The following is a 21,641-nucleotide window of genomic DNA, read 5'->3' on the forward strand; positions in this document are numbered from 1 at the left end:
TAGTACCCCCGGTGGTAAAATCAAGTAAGTCTATGGGGGGTAACTAATATTGCCTCTGTGAATTCAGGTAAGGATCAAAGGTATTGCTCTTGTTCTAACCTTTTCTCCTTCTTTCTCCCTTTTTCTAGGAGCTCCAGGCTCGAGGCGGGCGTGGCAGAAGACTGGATGCAGACTTGCAGACACGGTGAGCGTTACGCTGCTGGATGCAGAATAATGCAAAGCGTGTGCTGCTCTTCGGGCGTGGTTTAAATAGCCTCCAAAGTAGTCCCAGTTAAGTATTCCTTCCCAGCCCCACCCAAGTAAAAAATAGTCCCTAGGTAAAGTAGTCCCTTCCAAGCCTCTTTTGGCTTGGAGCTCTTGCAGCATGGTCTGCATCAGGTAAGTTTGCAGCATGGTCTGCATCAGGTAAGTTTTAATCTATGAGCCTGATGCCTATGGCGCCAGGACTGACTCTCCATATGAGCCTGGCGCCATAGACGCCAGGACTGCACCCAAATAGCCCCTAGCAGGGGTTGTTGGGCTTGCTTGGAATAACTTGATACCTGCTTCCGGGGTTGCTGGACTTGGTCTGGGTCCCCGGGGGTATGCATCATGACAACCTCTTGTCCTGATGGCCATCAGATCTACCCCTTCTTCTGCAACAAAAATGTTGCCGTTTGAGCTGATGACGGGACGAAGGATGGTGCTTCCCCAGCATCTGCTCTACAGAACCCAAGAGCAGACCTTGATAAATGCCTCCAGAACTCATGAGTATGTTGAGAATCTGAGAAAACACCTTCAACATGCTTTTGCCTATGCTCAGCGGAATCTAGAAAGATCTGCAGACAGTATGAAGACCCACTATGACCTCAAGACAACTAGAAAAGAATACCAAGTAGGAGACCGGGTCTACTTATACAATTTCCAAAGGAACCAGGCCAAACAGCGCACATTTCTTCCTAGCTGGCGGGGTCCTTTTGAAATTGTAGACAGAATCTCACCAGTCGCCTACAAAATCTGTATCCCCAAAGGCAGTTTGGCAGAAGGGGAAGATAAGTGGGTTCACATCAACCAGCTGAAGTGTTGCCATCCTAGGCACACTCTGCAGCAACTAGAGGATTCATCTTGAAAGCCAGAGGGGGACATTCCAGCTCCCTAGATAATTCCGACTGTAAAAACCATTCCGTCTGTTATAATCAGTAATAAGTATAAGCGGGAAAGATTGTCATTATATGTCAAATATATGCGTCTGTCCCACTACATGAATAGTGGTGGGGAAATGTCCACAAATATGCTCTGTTTTGTCATCATAGGACTGAAACCTTGGATCCTAAGCACCAAGGACCACCACTCGGGGACGAGGAGGAAAGACCCAAAGGGCCCGGGGTATCGCTCCACACTTCCATCTGGAACCGGCGAGGAGAACCTGTCGATCCAGTACTGATGGGAGGAGCGGACGAATTTCCCACTTGGACCAAAAAGAAAAACTGAACATCCCAATCTCCCGACTTCCCCTTGATGGGCGTTCAAAAGTCAAGCAGCGAGGGGGGGACTTTGTTGGATGTATTAACCCACTTATGCTCTGCCCTGCGGCATCACTGTGTCCTGGCGGTACCAGAATCATCAAAATGGCAGCAAAAGCCCTATTCGTGCCAAAACCTATGAAAATTGCGCTCTACAAAGCACAAAAAGATGGCTGCCAAATCTACCATGCATGTGTCAGTGGTGGAACGGAGACCGCACTACTGAAACATATCACTGGGCTTCACAAGTAAAAATGGAGACTGCATGAAAAGCAGTGCTTTCTGAAAGAAACACAGAAATTGTTCTTAAATCCCTTTTTCTTTGTTGCTGAAACTACAGAATGCCAGTCCAAAACAACATAAAACATCCAATATCCTTGCTGGGTGTTACCCGTCACTTCATTCAAGAAATCATTATGAACATACAATGTCATGAAAAGCGGAATCTGTCATCAAAATATTCACAGCAAAAGTGTGCCTGCCTGTGAAATCTGTCAAAATATGGGTGCAGTACCAGCGGCCGCCTGTATGACAGCAGTCAGTAGTTTGCATCAGAAGTTTAAACTTGTGCAATTGAAATCAAATATCTGGAAACTAAGTGACCTGTTATTAAGAGGAACCTAGGTTGTAACTATTTAATTTCCATGATTTAGGAGCTGGAATAAGAGTTCTAGCTGCTTGTTTGAAAATTGCAAGTTTTGTTTTAAACCAAGAAAAATTTAATAAAATGACATTGAATTTAAGCTGAACTCAAAGCCACGAATCCAGTTCCACAACTTCCCCCAACAAAAGGCACCTCCCTTCTGCTTCCCACCAAGGCCAGGAAATCACACCTTTGTGAGAATTAGATCAGGGGAGGAGATCTTGGGCTGCAGCAGAAGGGGACAATGGACTTTCTCTGGCTGAAAGGATATGCAGATTGTGAAGTGTCAAAAATGGCCTCTCCCAGAAGGAAGGGGGCAGATTGCTTCAGACCTGCCAGGAGGAAAAGGAGGCGGGGACAGACAACCATTTGTGGATTCACAAGCACAGAAAGCATATTTTTAAAAAGACTGATAAATGACTGTGCAAATTTGTAAAAATTATAGCATTAACAGCATTGTTAATGTGATTTTTGGGTGCACATTTTAAGAGATGCCAGAACTCTGTGCGATGTTCTGGGAAGGCACAATGAAAATTCTGGTTTTGCAGCAAATGTCAGAAGCATCAAACTTCACAAGCTTATGCCCATATACAATGCGCACATATGTAAACATTTTGGATAAATTAGATAGTGTCCCGGACAAAAATTGCGAAATTCTGTCAAATCCAGACCCAAGATTCTACTGCGACGGGGCTTGGAAGAGTATTTGCTCCACAAAATATGTGATCTATGTATGTTATTGTTATAAAGATTGCACACATGTAAATATGTATTATACCAAAAGTAGATTTTATGTTCAAAAGGCAAAGGGGAGGATGTTCTGCCTCATAAAATCACATCATCATGGTGATGCCCTGTTTTCTCCTCCAATCAAGGGAGAGAAGAGACTCTAACCTATAGCCTGCCAAGGGGGTGCGCTTAGGATAATTCAGCATACACACCCCTTTATCGAATGGATAAATAGAGACAGCTGAGGACTTAGAAGGACACACAGATCCACCCACCATCCCAATCTTGGTGAAGCACCCTGAAGGAGATCCATCCATACTCCTTGTTCCAGACTACCGAAAATTTGCAAGCAGAAAGGCTCATTGCATAGCTGAACCACTTTCAGCTGGGTCTTAACTTCCAGAACCCATCCCACAAACTTAAAGGGGAAACAAAAGAAACAGCTAGGCTGTGCTGTAACTGCTTGCCTGCCAAAGAATTATCTTCATAACCAACAAGGGCAGATTAAACCCAATCCTGTGCCGCGCTGTGCTGTGCGACCAGAGAGCCATTGCAGATCCAGTCCAGTCGTGCTGTGCCATGCAGACCAGAGCGCCTTGCTGATCGCTGAACCAGTCCAGTCCGGTGTGCCCAGCAGTCTGTCCCAGAACCAATTTCCTGACGGTTCTGCTCAAACCTATATAGTGAGTATCCATAGTATAGGATTGTCACTAGCCTATGTACGGTCCATAGTAATCCCAATCCATCCTATTTTATAGTCAGAACTGCATTGTTAGAAATATTTTTGAATTGCCTGAATCTCATCCCCATTATCTTCATTCTGTAAAAGTATTGTTAAATATTCTTGTGTTGATATATTTCATCTGAAGAAGGCAAGCTCCTCGGCAGGCAGTTGCCCTGATCGGAGGTGCCCAGGTCTAGTGTCTGTGCTTCCATGTAGTATTTGCTTCTTCATAGTCATTCCATAGTGTAAAGAAATCCTGTTTGTCTTTTAAAAGCGCTTCTCTGTTTTTCCCATTATTTTGCCTATCTCAGAAAAACGACATTCACTAAAACGTCCATAACTTCTTCAATTCTTATGCTAGAAACGGAATTTAAATGTCTGCTTGTAGCTAACATTCCCAGCTTTCCATAGAACCACATTCCAACTCCTTATAGTTCACCCGTGATCGCAATTACCGCGCACGGCAAAGTTTGCCGCAAATTTTCATTTTTTTTTTTTTTATACTTTCTTTAACCTAAAAGGTTTTTAAAAGGTTTTGTGTTCAGACGCTTCATTCCTGGGTTCTTTTACAGGTTACAGTTTACTCTACACATCTTCTTTATTTGCAGTCGCGAGTATTGTGTCCAAGATTTTGGCGGTTGCAGTAACCCATGTAGTACGCCCACCTCCAATTAACCTAGCCCACCAAATCTCTTCATCAAAGATATGTGCCGCTGCTAAAGTCGTCTTCAGGTAAGAATTTCTTATAGACTCTACGCCTGGACAAGATAGGAGTAGGTGTCTAGTGGTTTCTACCACCTCTGGGTCTAAGCAGAATCTGCATTTGTTTGTTGTTGCTAGACCTCTTATCTTGAGAATTTCGTTAGTGTGGAGTAAGTTGAGACGAGCTCTTAAAAAAGTGTTCCTCAATTTGCGATCAGGATATCTTTTCACAAAGGGTTGGAGTTCATGTAGTTTAAAAGTCATAAATGGTAAATCGGCCACCAGTTTGTAAGAACCTGCTTGTTCCAAGGTGTTGACCCAGTCAAGCTCGTTTAATTTCTTTTGAATTTTCTTTCGTTGGGTTTTCCACCAGGTCTTTTTTTGAGCAATTGATTTCATCCAGTTTCGCTTCTTGTTCCTTATACCACTGGGTCAGGACAGCGGAGCAACCACTTTCAGCTTCTACATCTATCGCTTCTAGTAGTTTCGAGCGTTTTTTAAGCAGTAATTTTCTAAAAAGCATCATGGTGTTCCTTTCTACTACTGCGGTCAACGAGAGCTGGCTCATTTCGCGTCTTATTAATACCAGAGGTGTGGAACTCGGTAGATTTAAAACTTCTCTCCAATATTGGCTTTCTAACATGGGCCAGATTTTTTTTGGAAGGCCAGGCATGGCTTCAGCTCCATACACAAGTGTGGGTGTGACCTTGGTTTTGTAAAATTCTATAACTGGTATATAAGAGAGAAACGGCCACATTTCTTGTCTATTGCTTTTGCTTGAGATATTAGACTCTTTGTTTTTCTTAAGAGTTGTTTTTGCATGGCGTTTTCCTTTTGCGTGTTATCCACCATGATACCCAGATATTTGAATTCTGTCACCTTTTCGATGGGTTCTCCTTCCAAAGTCCATGTAAAAAGATCACTTTTAGTTTTTCCTTTGCCAAAGAACAGAATCTTAGTCTTTGGCTTGTTTATCTCCAAGCCATTTGCGGCGATATATATAGCAAGGTTTGTCAGTTGTCTTTGCAACCCTATTGCTGTCTGATCTACTATAATAATATCGTCTGCATATAAAATTCTTGAGATTTTCGTGTTTCCAATTTGTGGGGGGAAGGAACGAACCATGTGCTCTGTTTCTTTATAGTCCCCTATAAAGGTCAAAAAGAGCGCCGGGGCCAACGGGCATCCTTGCTTGACTCCACGGTTTGTGGGGATCTCATCAGAGAGTGTTCCTAGGTGGTCAAGCCTCACTTGGATTCTGGTGGCCGTATGGAGGGCTATGAGTGGTTGTAGTATACTTGCTGGACACTTCCAGACCCTAAGCTTTTCCCAAAGCCTCGATCTGTTTACCTGGTCGAAAGCTTGGCTAAGGTCGACGAAAGCCATGTAAGTTCGTGGGCCGCCAGCAAGAGACTTGCTTTTTAAGATGTTAACCGTGAGAATGTTGATGGTTGTTCCCACGTTCTTTTTGAACCCAGATTGAAACGGGTCATTGCATGGCGCGTTCTCTGCCCATTTTTGGAAGTGTTTAAGGAGTAGAGATCCATAAACCTTGCCGATCACATTTAGCAAAGCGATTGGTCGAAAATTACTGGGGACATCTCTCGCCCCCTTCTTGAAAATAGGGACAATCACCGCATTTGTCCAGGATTTTGGTAGAGCTTTCGCTGTGGTCACTCTTCGAATAACTGCACTTATAAATTTTGACCAGACCTCCGGATGTTCTTTTAAGTACACGTTGGTCAGGCCGTCGGGCCCAGGGGCTCTTGAGTTTTTCAGCTTTTTCAAGATGTATAAGATATCTTCTACATCGTGGAGCTCCACCCACAGAGATTGATTTTGTTCCTGGATAATGGTGTTGGTTGCAGCGACGTCAAAGAAGAGATTTTCAAAATGGATTTTCCACTTTGTTTCCGAAATGCCATTGATCAGGGCATCTGAGTTGATTTGATCAGTCGCATTTATCAGAGCCCAGAAATCTCTAGGATTTTTGAGGGACACGCACCGTAGCATGTCTTCTGAGTCCTTTTGGTACATGATGTGTCGGCGCTCTATCAGCCAGGACTTGTAGGCCCTTAATTCACGGGTCCAGTCTTGTTTATCGATGTTTAGACCGGATTTCATGTATCTTCTCTTTAGCTTACTAAGTTTTCGTCTTATGGTGACCAGAATTTGGTCATACGTGTGTATTGACTTGTTTGTAGATGTACTGTTTTTAATTTTTGGTTTCATGAAAACGTTTAGCAGGTCACTATAGTCCGGTTGTGCAGAGGCGCCTTCCAACAGATCTCGTTTTATGTAGTTGGTTGTTAGGGAGATGACATTTTTTTGACTCAAAGCGAGCCGGTTTCCTTTAGGATTCGTTTTAAGCTTTGGAGCGTTCATTGTTTTTTCAGTTGCGATTACTGGCCAAGTTAGGCATAGCAGATTGTGATCACTCGCCTTAGTTTTTTGAATGTCAAGGGATGTAATGATCGGCAGAAGTGTGGATGAAACGTAGATGTAATCAATTGTGGCCATAACGTTTCTACTTTCCCATGTTGGAGGCAGATTTGTCATTTGAAATGACGTGGCCACATTTACAAGATTTTTTAATTTCATCAAAGCTGACCATTTTTCGCCTCTCAGTTCGGCCTTTGTTCTCGCCTTGCCTGAAAATTTCTTTGCACATACGGCATTTAAATCTCCGCAGATAAGCAGATGGGCCTCAGAGTATTCAATGTAAGCCTTGTCAATTTCTTTATCTACTGAGTCCAGAAAGTCTTTATCCGAAATGGCATCCGGATTCCAGTACAGATTTATGATAATCAGGGATGTTATCACTGATTTGGTCGTTATGGTGTTCCAGTAGTTCCATTTTATCTGTACTGAGATCATAAGTAATGATGACGTCAGGATGTTTAACAATTCCATTCCTTTTCCATTTCTGATTGCGATTAACAACCCTGAGGAGGGTCTCCCCTTTAATCCCTTTTTTGCTGTTTCAAAGGCTATATCATATCCGTCTAGGGTGGGCTTTGTAGTTAGCCAAGTCTCCTGTAAACACAGGATATCAAAAGAAGACAAGTCAACGTCACTCTGTACTGTAAGGTGCTTAAATCCACGGGTGTTCCACGAGCCTAGTTTGGCTCGTTTGATGTTTGTTCCTCGTGTAGAGTCGTCGTAGAGCTTTGTGGAAACGAGTTGCTATTTCTTTTGTGTGGTCAAGGCTTTGGGAAGCCAGGCCCAGAGATTTTGCAAAGGATTTGAGTTTTCTTTGTCTTTTCCATCTTTTTGTGATGTTTTCACATTCTGCGTACATGTTCTTTTAATTTGTATTAGTGGACCTCTTGGATTTCTTTCATATTTTATTATTGACTCGTTCAATCTTCCTTTGTCGTTGGTTTTAGATATTCGAGATGTTTCCAGTATTCTTGCAGCTTCTGGTCGAGGGCTTCTCTTTTCCACACTGAATGTCTTCTCTGTGTCTAGTGATAGGGGTTTTATGTTGTTTTCCTGTCCCAATACTTGCTTTTGAGTCTTCTTTTCACAGAATCTAGAGTCTTTAGAGGAGTCTGGTCTTTTCCTTGAATTATGGTAGGAAGAGCTGGCTTTCCAGCGTTCAGGTTTTTGTGTATCTCTGGCTGCTTCAGTTTCACTTAGGTCATATCCTAATTTCATTAACTGTTTTAAGGAATCACGTAGTTTCTGTTTCACTGATGTTGATGAGATGAATAAGTATGCAGTTGCTTGACGACCTTCGTGTATTGGTTCCACTAGTAACAAATCTCTTGATTCCACCGATCTCAATTTAGGGATACTATGAAGCAGTTCCATTACCGTTCTTCTGTTGAGGATTACATACTCTCGACAGTTTCCAATTTGTTCCAATTTAAAGGCGGGGACAACCCTCCTCGGGTCAGGTTTTGTTTTGGAAGTGACCCCACTATCCTCATGATCTCTTTCCTTTCTATTTGATCTTACATTTTCTTGGCTGTCTTGCCGTCTATCCTTCTTTCTATGTCCGTCACTTGTTTGCTTACTTTTTTCCATTTCTTTGTGTACGGGATTTGTCCCAGTGCCACTATCTAGTTTTGACGCTTTTCTGTGGCTTGACTGTTGCAATCTTTGATTTATGTTTTTTTCGTCCTTATCAGGCGATTTATCTAGGCCCCAGTTTACCTTTCGGGCCAGCTTCTTGCAACGATCTTCTAATGAGACGAATGGAAAGTAGTCTCTTATGGCTAATTGGCCTTGGTCCAAAATCACTTTTGATTGATGTTCACGTGGTGTTTCTCTTTTCGTTTGGCACTCCACGAGATCAGAGGCAGGTTTTTCGCAAGGATGGTTTAAGTTTTCGAGGACCTCTTCCATCAGAAGATCTTCTGTAGATTTAGAAGTGTTTGAGGCCCCTGACATCTCTATTAGATCAATACACACTGGGGTCTGAGCCTCCTGGTTTGTTGGAGTTGAACAGTTTAAGTTTGGTTCTAAACTTGTTCCACCTTTCTGAGGCTTTGTTCTATCATTAAAGCTTTTTTCCTCCACCGGTAGGCAGAAAACCAGTTGCCTCTCGCTGTTTTTTTCTTGAACGTTTGTCGTTCTGCAGTCCTTGAAGGTAGAAAAGTCTTTATTTATCGTAGAATTAAAAGTCTTTGTTAGATGAATCTCATGATCAGGGTCCGTTGTGTGATCTTTTTTCTCGTTTAAGCTGGCTTGGAGATCCTTTTGTCCCTGGCGAGTTCCAGTAATGCTTTTTTTTGGATTGGCCTTGTTTATCGGAAGTCGAACATTCATGTTTATCGTTGTTTTCGGCCTTTCGGTGATCTTAATTTCATTCAATGATAAAAGAGTCTTGCTAGACGCAGTATGCAGAGTTTGTGACCCTCTTTCGGTGGTTCCATTTGCACAAGGTTTTACATTTTCCTCTGGCGATGTTGGTCGATGCTGGACGGTGCAGGCCTTTGTTTTTTCTTTTTCTGCTGCAGTGACATAGCCCTCCAAAAACATGAACTTTGCATGCATAGTTGTCAGTAGGGAGCTATGGTCCTTTAAGGAATCATTTATGGCCTCGTACAATTTTGTGAAGGGCGCCATGGCCACTGCTACTGCACACATCAGCGTTACCATGTCCGGTTTGTTTTCGGATGTTTCCTCTGGCATAGAATTTTGACAGGGGCTTCCAACCCTTTCTTTTGCAGGCATTGTGGTTTTAGGTGTATATCTATCTTCAGCCATTGAGATATCCACTTCAGGTATCAAGCTTGCCACAAAAATGTCATTTGTCACAAAGTTCTCGTTGTTTATCTCCTCTTTGTCTTTTTCGTTTTGCGTTTCGTTTGTTATCAGTATGTGTGCTTCGATACTGTCCATCAAAACCTCATTTTCTGGGTTTACTAAAGGAGTTTCGTCCAGTCGGTATTCCGTCCCAGATTTGTTTAAGAATTCTTGTTCTTCGATTTTGTCCATTTGATCGGAGGTTAGATTGCTTTTAGCCTCAAGGCTAGACCCCCGTACAACTGGAATTGTGCTAGGTGTCTCAAGCGGCAGATCATCTGAACTAGACACAATTTCCAGCATGTCGCTGTCACTTATTTCACCAATGTTCTCAAATTTTCTCTTGCGATGTTTCCCAAAAAATTCCACTAGATTTTGTGATGAGAAGATGTTATTTTCTGGTGTACACTTTTTATCTGTAGTTTTCAGAGATCGCTTTATGGTCCGTTTTGCTCTCTGTTTGTCAGTGTTGTTCGCGTCAGCTCCTTTGAACTTTCGTAACCGGGCTGGTTTTACAGTTTTGCTTGGGGGGGTGACCGCTGGTAGGTTTTTTTCCGTGTTTTTTTGGGCTGTTTTCAATTTTTTCGGGAGTGGGCCGTCTTCTGTTTGGGCTGTCGATGGTTTTAGAAACGGCTGTTGGCTCGAGTCGTCCCTGGCTTTATTTTGGCATTCTTCGTTAGAGCCAGATGTTTCGCCTGGTGTCTCGAGAGGCAGGAGGCGGATTTCCACATCCACCTCCACCGGTATGTTTTTCGTTTTATCCCCAAAATCGGAGGCGTCATCCAAGGCCCTCAACAATTTACAAGCCTCGCAATCCCCACGCGGCTCACCCCTTTGGAGGCCCTCCTGGGCATCCACCCCAGGCAAATCGGCAGCACTCTCCAACATCTTTGGCCCATGGGTCTCCACCAGAGGGCGCACGGGTACCTCTCGGTCCCAGGCAGTCGCTTGGCTCTCGCCTTTTCTCGCTCGCTCCCGCAAGTCCGCCCCTCCCGTCTCCCCCGGAACCGATACCGACCGTCCTCCGACGGGCGGCAAAGGGTCCGCGGTGGACCGGGGGCCACTCTGCGTGTGAGAGGTGACACCTGCGCCATTTCCCACCGGCGAGTCGATGTCTCTCGTGCGGGGAGAGCACTCAGCGCTCTTTGACGCCACTACAGCTTCACTCAGCCGACCAGAGGCCTGCACGTCGGAAGGGTCATAGATATCCTCCAGCACAGGCAAGTTGTGATTTCTGTGCTCCGTCTTACGATGAGCGGCCAGCATGACCATAGTTTTCTCGCCCCTTGAGTCCTCGCCTCTAGCGCTAATAATGTTTGTCAGGGTGCCCAGCTCGGGTGGAGGCATATTTTCTGACGTCGGCACCTGTTCCTTGACCCATATGATTTTCGGACACGAGCCTCCAGGGCTCCCAGTGCCTACATTTTGGTCATCGTGGACAAGGCAAAGTGTTTCCTCAGTGGTGCATTTCTTTGCCAGTATTTCCTTGGTGGTAGTCGAGCTTGTATGTTTTATATGAGTTATCACTTTCCCAGTACTCAGAGACAGAAGTTTGCCCTCTTCAGCTCGAGTACGGGAACGGGAGCTCCGTTGGTGCAAGTCTTTATCGCACACCGGCGGGTGAAGCATGGGGGACAGAGTGGCGTCCACGGCGTCCATGACTGCCTAAAAACTGCTACTTTGCCGCTTCTCTGCGGCCGCTCCGCGGAGTCAAGAGGTTTTTCACTGGACTGGTCCGGTTTATACTGTAGCCCCAGTAGACACACTGGAAAGAAAGGAGCAGCCTGTAGTCACCGCCCGAGACTGTCACTCTGCCGCCACTCCGCTTCTTCGATGGTACAGCGTCTTCCTTCTAGTCAGGGGGCTCTCCGTCAATCGAATCACGAGAGCCTGCACCGAAGACAAATCTTGCTCTGCTGCTGATCGCAGTCACTCCACTCGCTGAAAAATCTATCACGTGTAAAACAGCTTTCAATTGCACCCGATCTTAAATTAAGTTTTCACATTGCTTATTGGTGTCAAATCATTGCTAGTGTTTGTCCGCAACCATACAACGCGGCTCCCATTAGAATTTAAACAATTTCAGTGAATTAAACCAGATTTAGTGTTTTACCCATTCCATTCAAAGACAGCTTTAAAACCATTTTGACAGTTTGCCAATCAATTCTGTTTCTCTCTTGTGTTTGATGGGGGAAATTGGGATTGACATTGTATTTAAATTCTGCATTCCTGAAACCTGTTCTCTCTCCTCCTATCTCTCTACATTGCATATTGGGGGGCTGAGGGGTGCAGGGGGAAAGAGTAACCACATTGCTATTTGATTTGAATATACACCCTAAAGTATTATTTCTGTGCTGCATTGTTTTTGCTCATCATTACTCTTTGTAATTAAAGAGATTACTTAGTGTGACATCACCCCATTGGTGATTATTGTATCCCCATTATGAATAGTGGGATTATATTGTGAATAGATAAATAAATATTTTAACTTTGCAAACCAGCCTGATTCCTGGTTCAGTGTGACCGGGGGGGTTCCAAGAGAGGGGCATGTTATAAGTGGTACATCGTTCAGAATAAAAGAACTTTTAGACACAAATAAATAAATAAGGATTTCAGTCGTGCATTACATGCTACGCATTGATTTAGGTGAAGTGCCGGATTGAAATCACTTACAGATTGCTCCCATCTTAGATTTAGGTTAGGCGTTTTTCCACCCTGCATTTACAGTTTAATAAACACCCTTGAACTGTAATCACTTGTGTCTGTCTTTAGTGTTGCCACCATGAGTTCCTTACACTATACAGCAATGGATAAAGGATGCACGCCGCTGGGAGATGGCAGAAATGGAGATACTAAAAAGTCAGATCACAACTGAGGCAGACGAGGACCGGGGGATGGATTAGGGACAAATGTTGAATTAAATTGAATACTCCAGATTTACGCCCACCTTGATTAGGAGGAATAAAAAGAAGGGCGATCTAACGAGAATCCTATGTTAATCTAAACTAGAAACTGAACCGAGCACAGTAAAAACAATTTGTAATACTATTGCTGACCTGATTGCCCACACCTGATCAGTAATTATTTGCAACGACTAGCAATCCTTCACCCCGGACCTGTAAACACATGTTACACATTGGAAAAGTTATGTATATGTATACTGGTTTAAAATGTTCAATGCCAAAGGTAATGTTTGACGAATTGCAGAATTAAGCCTTGCTTATTGAAAATGTAACTGTGGAATGAAGCTGTCACAATTTCGCCAGTAATTTAAATTAAAAAAAACAGCAACTAAAATGAAAGGAGTAGAGCTGCGCTGTGATGGCTATCACGGTGGAGGAGTAATACACCTGGCTCTGAAGATTCATGTTGTGGGTTAGTCGGATTTACAAGCAGTGTTTGGGCTGTATCCTTAATTTCATCCTTAGGAGGTTGTTGATAGTGTCTGATCACTGTTGGGGGTTTGCCCATCGATGGCTAATGAGTTATTATATTTGGAAGCTTAAATACTCCTGCATCTGAAGACTTGTCACTAACGCCAGCTCATCTATGGTGTTCGATTTGGTTAAATGTTAAGGTCATCCTGAACAGGGAAATTATGAGAGGTTTACTGGGTTGCCTAATTCTAAGGCAATACAGTACTGTTAAGAGGCTGTTCTGAAGTGTAGATTTATTAAGTTACTTTTTGGAATCCTCACTCATAACACGTCAGGTTAAGGGGGCCCTTATGATGTCAATTACTCTACCCTAATGGCGTCCTACCAACAAAAATCATCTGTAAGATCCTTTCTCCCCCATGCCTATGCCAAGGGTGATTTTTCCAAAGTATAAAATGTATTTATGGGGATGAATCAAATGAATTTGTCCCTTCTCCCCCCCGCCTGAGGCATAAGGAAGGTGTGCCCGCTAGACAACACCCGCCCTAGGGGTAGAGGCAAGTAGGACCTCACTCAGAGAGACTCCCCCTTAGGGGACAATGACTACCATTCCTGCGAGGAACTCCCTACACCAGTAAACACAATGGCATATATGGGTCTGTCAAAGCCTATCTACTATTAGACTTAGGCCAAAGAAGAAAATAACTGATGCTATTATTCTGAAGAAAGAAGAACACTCGTCAAGTACGAGGCAAAAATGAAGACGAGACATGAGAGAGGGCGTCTCCAAGTAGGGGATGGGGGGGGGGGGTACCCTAGTAACATAAGCCTGGGAAGAGGCAGAGCTTTAAGAGGACTCTGAACCTACGAAATCCAAATCTGCCGGAAAGCTGAATAGACAACACTGATAAGGCAGCATAACCAAGAGCCTGAGAAGGGACGAGCCAAATGGGGCTCGAGAATTCGTGATGGTGAGAGAATAGTGGTGGGCAGCCGTAACCAACTATGCCAATACCACCACAGAAGCTGCAAACAAATGGAACGGCTCCCTGTTGAGACTCTGAATACAGGAGGAGTGACGAGCGTATGCGAGAGACGCCAAAGAGGTCTTCTCAATAGTGCGACAGAGAAACAAAACCATTGCCAGACCCGTAAGATCCTTGAAGATGTTTACTGGGGAGACCAAAAGTAACAGGAGACAGGGGAGGCACAGGAAAGATCACGGATGAGTATTATAGTATTATACAACACAAATAACATGTCTCAGTACTAATGAAATAAATCTGAATTTGAACTGTGATCAGCGCAAGGAGGAGAGCACCATCACTCTCTGAAAGAGATTTGAATAGAAGTGGGATAGTCTTGTTGACTGTGATCTGTGACAGTCTGAGAAAGAGAATATTGATCCCTGATGGGGAAGAGAATGGAAATGTGATAGGGAGGTGAAGGAGAGGGAGAAAAGCTTAACATCAATCTTAATGAATTTAAGTGTTTTGAATACAAGACAGAAAGACACAGATAGCTAAAGGAGGGAATAATAAAATGAATAACATTTTGTCCTGGAAAGAAAGAAAGATAAAACATATGTTGCAAGCAGAATAGTGGGACCCAAGAAAGAGTGTGAAGAGCTGAAGACCAAAGCAGTCTTTATGATAAATCTATCTGGACCAAGTAAAAGCACATCTAAAATGAAGAATACATACAGTAACGAGAGGAAAACATTTAATTAACTGATAAAAAGATTTACCAAGACTATTGAAAAAGCACATACTGAGAACACAAGTGCTGGAAGCACAGAGAATGAGAAGGGACTCATTCTCCTGCCCCTTTTATTTTGTTTGGAATAGTGATGGGGTCAGATAGTGTTCGTTTTTGGATGGTGGACAGATTATTTTTGGACACTGGAAAAGACGACTGACAAGCACCTTAGTTATACCTTTAGGTAGGGAATACCCCATAGCCATAGGGATAGTTAGGTTTACACCGAATTGTTTAATAAACCTTGTTGAAATATGTCCTTAAGAGTCTGCATCCTTCTAACCTGTCACAGTATCTAATTCATCTTCTAGGCATTATAAAACTTGTTCTGCATGAATTTACTACTTTTGGCTGTCAATACAACAAAATGGTCTTCTGAAGGGACGACTTCCTGTCGTAATTTCCAAACTCAAGACGATTTACTGCACTTTGTTTTTTAATCCCTTTAATGAAGCCTCTCGGTGAAAGTATTAAAAAAACCATTGCTTAAGTTTCATGCGTTTACTCAATGCCATGTTGCGCTGTATTATCTTTTAGAAGCAAATAATACTTTTGCTTGTCAAATCTTGACCACCTGTTATTAGCTATCTGGTGGGTAAGGAAAACGTTTTGTCATATGAGACTTTTTAGATGTATTGCTTTTTTCTTTTGTACGTATTGTATTTTATTGTTCATTGCGTTCCTGCTTAATTAAATTATTTTCGAATTAAGCATAATAATAGTACACATGTAAGAGACTGTGAACTGGCTGCATACACAGGCTGGCACTATGACAGTTCTTAAAAACCAAAAGGAGAGACAGGGTTTGAACATTGAAAGGGTCGTCCCTGGAATGACAAACACAAAAATACACAATAGGGGAGGCCACCAGAGGGCACGTGGATGCTGGCAGCTTAAGTGCCTAGCTCCCGGATCAATGGGTCTACCAGTGGACAGAGCACCCACTCTTGACCAACACCCTCCCCCCTCCAGCAGTCAGTTCTGAGACCGGATTCTGTCCGAGCATCCTGGGCGCATGGTGGTGAAATCCTGAGCGGATTAGCTCAGGGGAACCAGAGTTGTTCGATGGGAAAGTTTTCCCGGGCTGTAGGCTTTGCCTCCCAGGACACAGAGCCCCGAGGCGGCGGCATCCCACTTGAGATGGTCTGCTTGAGGCCCGCCGTGGCAGGCAGTTTAGGAGCCTGTATTTTTAGCCTGTGTGTGGCGAGGGATTCTCGCTGTGGCGCTAGGGTGCTTGCTGGATGGGCCCCTCCCCTCCCAAGAGCAGATGAAGCGGAGAGGAGGACCGAGAATTCCAGACCATCAGTGCGGGTGCCAGATTGTGTAAGTGGACCCCGGAAGCTGGTGCGCGCCGGGGACTAACTGGCATATGAGACAGCAGTGAGTGGCGCCGTAGCCGCCCTTGCAGTGGAGCGATAGGGCACATATCCCAGGAGTGAAGAGGCTGTGGACCTCGGCCCATAGCTGGGGTGTGTAGTCCCCTGGTATCGGCTTGCGGCGTGTGCCCACCCAGCACAGCAGACTTGATAGAGTGCTTGGTGGAGTGAGGCAACGCATGAGGGACCTCGATTCCACGCGCATGGGTGGTCCACGGTCCTGCTGGGAGCGCTGGATTTCATGAGTAGTGTACCCAGCCCACAATGCAGTGAGCCCATGGAAAATGCAGTCTGGTGAGTCGGGATACAGGGGGCTAGCCACGACCCCAGAGGTGAACCAACAGCCAGACTGGAGTTCTAAGTGGAGCATTGCATGGTGCTACAGCCTACCTGGAGGTTCTCCCAAGAATAGGTGCCCCAGCGCAGTACCACTACTGGTGCGGGGCATCGGGGCAGGGCCACCTCAGAGTTAAGAAGACTGAGTACACTCTTGACAGGGGAGGGCCCAGCTGGAGTGAACTGGTTTGTGCCTGGATTGGCAGTTACAGGAGAGCCGCCGGCAGACCGTGAGAGAGGCACAGTCCCTGGACCCTATACATTGCAGGTGCTTAGTTGGAAGTGGCTGGGCCAGACCGGAGTGGCATCTCCCTGCCCTCCATGGACTGGAAAACTATGCTGGGACGTTTTGAGTTTTTGCAGAGGCGGCAACCCAAGAGTGTGAGCCCAGCACGGATTATGGCAGGGAGGGGCATACCTGGTGTCCACTAAAAGGAATATTGCTTCTCTACTGGAAGAGATACAGGGGATGAGAGTGAACATATGGGGTAATTGGACAAAATCAACATCAGGATCGACAACATGGATGAGAGACTACAAGCAGTGGAGAACAATCAGACATCCCTTGATACATTTGAAACCCAAATGGACATGCAGGTAGTGGAATTAGAGAGAAGAGAAATGGAAATCACCCTCAAGATGGATGATTTTGAGAACCGTGAGAGGAGAAACAATTTAGGATTTTTTGGCATGCCCTAGAAGGAGGGGGAAACAGAAAGATCTGGGTAGGGCCATTACTAGGGTGGCAACGCTCCTCTTTGGGGTTGAGACCATTGACTAACCTAAAATGGACAGGCTGCACAGAGCGGGTGGGGAAACTAGAGGCCCGAAGTCAGTGCTTGCTGCGAGAAACCTGAAGGTGTCTGACCCGCTAGTCCCTGGGGATCTGTCATCCAGGTGGCCAGGACACTGCCATTGCTTTTGGATCTAGTTCCTGGGGGTGGACCAGTGGGGGGAGGATCACTTGGGTGAGGGGTCCTCGGGGAGTGGAAGTGGGACACCAGATGACAAGATGCGGTATCTCCTTCCCTGTAACACCTTTACCACATCCTACCATGTAGGATACATAGGAATTCAAGCCCCCTTTCCCAACACGGACACTTTCTCACCGACAGCTCACTGTGAGAGAAAACTAACAAACACCCGAGCCGTATACCTGACATGTCTCAATACAATGGTCACGCAGGGTCAGGCAATTACTGATCATTACACACACCTGACTTCCTTCACGCTTCCCCACATGGATAAAAGGCGGAGCACAAAAGCACACTGAGCAAGGCAAAGCCCACGAGGAAGCAGCAGTTGCAAGATGGCATTTTAATACAAGGAGAAAGACTGCAAGACCGAAGAGGATTGCAAGGAGGGAAATGCCCTTGACCTTTTCAATGAAAGACCATTATTTTCAGGAGCCTTCGAGTATAAGAAATGTAAGACCAGGAATCGAGGCTGAAAAATCCTGCATTGTGTGTCGTAGGTACCTGGGGCTCTCCCGCATCGATAGTCAAAGCGGGGAGAATTGTTTGCCGCCTTGGTACTGTCCTTGACTCCTACAACGAAGCAGCACCAGTGAAGTCAGCACAGCCGATGAGTTGGGGAGACTGATTCTAAACTAGTCTGTGTTAAAGTCAAGATTCGTACATTTTAAAGGAACCTTGGGACCAGGGTATTCTTGATGTCAGTGGCTTTCTTATTTTTCTCCAGCATTAATCGGCAGTGTATGCTCTGATAAGAAGGACCGCTTCATTTGGAGACATAGAAGTCTGCATCCAGCTTCATTGGAACTGCTCTGCACTGCGAGCCTGCATAAGCTCTTGCCTATGAGCCGTTCGCTTCCTGGAGGAGGCGGAGTCACCAGCGATCACGTGACTGCTCACATGGCCTAACGGCAGTATTTAGAGACTGCCAAACCACCCTTGCGGTGTAAGCCCTGGTGGCAGAAGGGCTGGTGCTGTTAGGCTGTTTGGCGGCTTTGGTGCAAGGGCAAGTAATATAAAGCTGTTGTACAGCAAACACAACCCTAAGTGAAAGAACTTACACTAATCATCATAAAGTGGAGACTGCGGGCCACAGGCCTTTGATCCCCCCAGTACCTCTTGCAATCAGGTGCGGAACTGAAAAAAATCTGCTTCCTGAGATAATCTTGCCCTCTTGCACTTAATACCCAGAGAGGAGCTGCACGACGATGGGCCGCCTCAAAAGCGACACTTCGGACTTGGGGGCGGAAGAAAGAGTGAAAACCAGACACCAGGTAAGGCAGCGCACAACCACCTACCTGGCTCTCGCCGGGGGCCTGTCACCGGCCAGGGGAGGTCTCCACAAAGGCTTAGTGCCTTTGAAACAAAGCTGTCTTGCCTTCCCGTCCAAAGCCCAGGAGAAGGGCTTGCACTCAATATCTACGTCAGATACAGAAGAAAGCTCACCCACAGACTCACTAGGTAGGGGGGATGAGCCTGAAATAACAATCATACAGGTCTCACCTGGTCCTGTCAAACTCATATCAGTGGCTGCCATGACCGTGGGGGATACAAGCCAGCATACTCCACAGAATGATACGGGGTCAGGTTACACCACTCGAAGCTGACGGAGGGATGCCAGACCCCAGTTGACCCTTCTAGTTTACAGGTGCATGGCTGGGAAGATCTGGTAGGTGAGGCAAGCGAGAGCTGTCCCTTGCTGGAGCTACACCAGGAGAACCCGACTATCAAGTATCCAAGTAAGGAGGCCCCGTCAGGCAAGGACATGGAAGGAAAGCCACCACCACTGGAATTACAAGAACAAGTTCCACTCATGGATCCTGAAGTGCTGAGTGATCCAGTAAGGCTAAAAGAACCCTATATACAAACAAAGGGAATGATGGATAATCGTGATGTAAACACTAATCAGAAGGGGCTGGTAAAAGAAGCATTAACCGCAGTGAAAGACCTGCACCAGTTGCAATCTGCTCCCCAAGACAAATCCATCAGCCCGGCAGGACACCTGCATGCCCAAGAGGGGCTGAAGAGGCCAGAGGAAAATCATGCGTGAGTTATACACCAGTGCTGGGGGCTCGTCAGAGTTACTCAGGCACTCCCGATATCTTCAATAATACGGAGCTAAGTGGGGAATATAGCAGGGAGCAGGGGAGCGAGTCCCAGCTAGACATCGCCTCTCAAACTGGCCTCAGTGGCAAGGCTTATGAAACCCCCAGCAACTTTAGCCTTGCCTCCAAATTAATTCAGGACATCTCAAACCTTACAGGTAAAATAGTAAGGGAAAAAAGAAGACGCCTTTCTTTTATTAAGGACAAATTGGCTGCGCTTGATGATGTTGAAGACCCAATGGACGAACCTGACTCAATCCCCTCACGATTATGGGGCAACGTACATCAAAATGTAAGCCTCCGACAGATGGATCATGGAGGCCAACTCCCACAGGGGGACCCCAACAAGACCAAGACAGTGGAGATCGATGACATCTCCCTGGAGAAAATAAGTGATATGTGCTGTAAGGGGAGGATGGACGATCTTGCCCACACTCAGAATGTGGGAATGGCAGCATTGAATATCACGCTTGCCTCATTTCTGAAACTCTGTGAATCTATTAATGAAACTCTGCAGTCACTACACACCTTAACTCTGAAAACTGATGAGGGGCTGGGAAATACGAAGCATTTGGAAGCGAGACTGCTAAATGAATCAGACTTGTCAGACCAACGGCAAAATCGCCTGTGTGATCTGGCGCGCCAGGAATCAAATGACAAGCAAATCTTGATGGAAGCAATCCTAGAAGATCATAAGTGGATAAGAAAGCTCAATCAGTAATCCTCACTGATCATAGATCCAAAACAGAATCCTACAAAAAAGCAGGATTAGATAGATCTGAGGATGAAAACTCTTGAAACAGACAAATCAAAGCAAAAGGTTGGTGGACCCCTAATTCTAGGGAAGGGTCTAAAAGTACCTAAGCCGATTAACTCAGATTGTCTGTTGATTCTGGATGATGAGGAGATTAAATCAAGCTATGCGATCTTCAAGGAACCCACACAGCCACACGAGAAAAAGAACACTGGCGTAGATGACCCAGTACAAAAAGAACCTAAAGGACTAAACCAAAAGAAAACTAAAAAACAGGCTACCAAAAGCAGAGCTAATGGCTCGAGAGCCTTCCTAAGAAACATTAAATTGCCTACAGAGGAGGTTGTAGAGCCTTTACCCAAAAAGCCCAGGAGAGAAATAAACCTGTTGAGTGGACCGAAGGATAAAGCTGTTAACAAACACAATATGCCCCAACCTGTGGAATTGAACATACAGAATGAAAACGATTTGGACACAAGTGACTGTTTGAGTGACCTCATAGAAACAATCGAGGAAATCAAAGAGGACGAACAGTGGGATAATATTAGTGTATCTGAGTGGCAAGCAATAGATAAGCAGCTAGATCGTGTCCCGACAGGAAAAAAAACAAAAAACAAAAACAAAGGAAGAACTACATAAAAAAAAATCTAAGGAAATAACAATGAAAAATGAAGGGGCTAATAAGGGTTAGGATCGGTCCCAGCACCCGAAAGAGAAACGTTGGAATGCCAAAAGGAGTCCAAGTGTCAGGTACCAAGATAAAAGACTCCATTGGAGATCAAAATCTCAGGACCATCTGCCAAAAGATCTTAAAGGAAAAAAGAAAGACGTCAAGACCCAAGACACAAAAACAACCTCCTCAGATCATAGAAGAAGCACCCACAGGGCAACAAAGAGTCTAGATCTACTAAAACAGCTGGAAGCCAGACAGAGATTACGACTCCAGATGAGTGTGGACACCCAGTCGAGCTCGCAAGGGTGTAAGCACTCAAGACACAGGTACTCGGAAAAGCCTGCGACAAAACATCAGCAAGGGGAGAGCAGGGGTGAAATGGGACGCCCGGAGGCCTCCAAACACAAAAAATGGAACGAATCTGGAGAGACAAAAAAAGAATAGTGCTGAACAGGACTAGACTGATGGCGATACTTAACGATCTACCACGAACCTTATGAATCTAAAGTGATGATGTGGTAATCGTTGATTTTATCGATGAACAAAAGCTGGATGTGATCTTGCTACATCTGAGGACAAGTGAACTTAAAGAAAGATTGTGGGGCGCAAGGAGCAGGCTGGAGGCCTGGGGCTACAGATTTGCGGATCCCGAGCGCAAAAGAGATCGGCGCGAGGCCAAGGCTCCCAGACCCGTAGAAGAGAGGGCTGAAATAATCATGAAAACATTTGAAA

The sequence above is a fragment of the Ambystoma mexicanum genome, chromosome 8 (assembly GCF_040938575.1).
Source record: "Ambystoma mexicanum isolate Mex_15411 chromosome 8, UKY_AmexF1_1, whole genome shotgun sequence".
NCBI lineage: Eukaryota > Metazoa > Chordata > Amphibia > Caudata > Ambystomatidae > Ambystoma > Ambystoma mexicanum.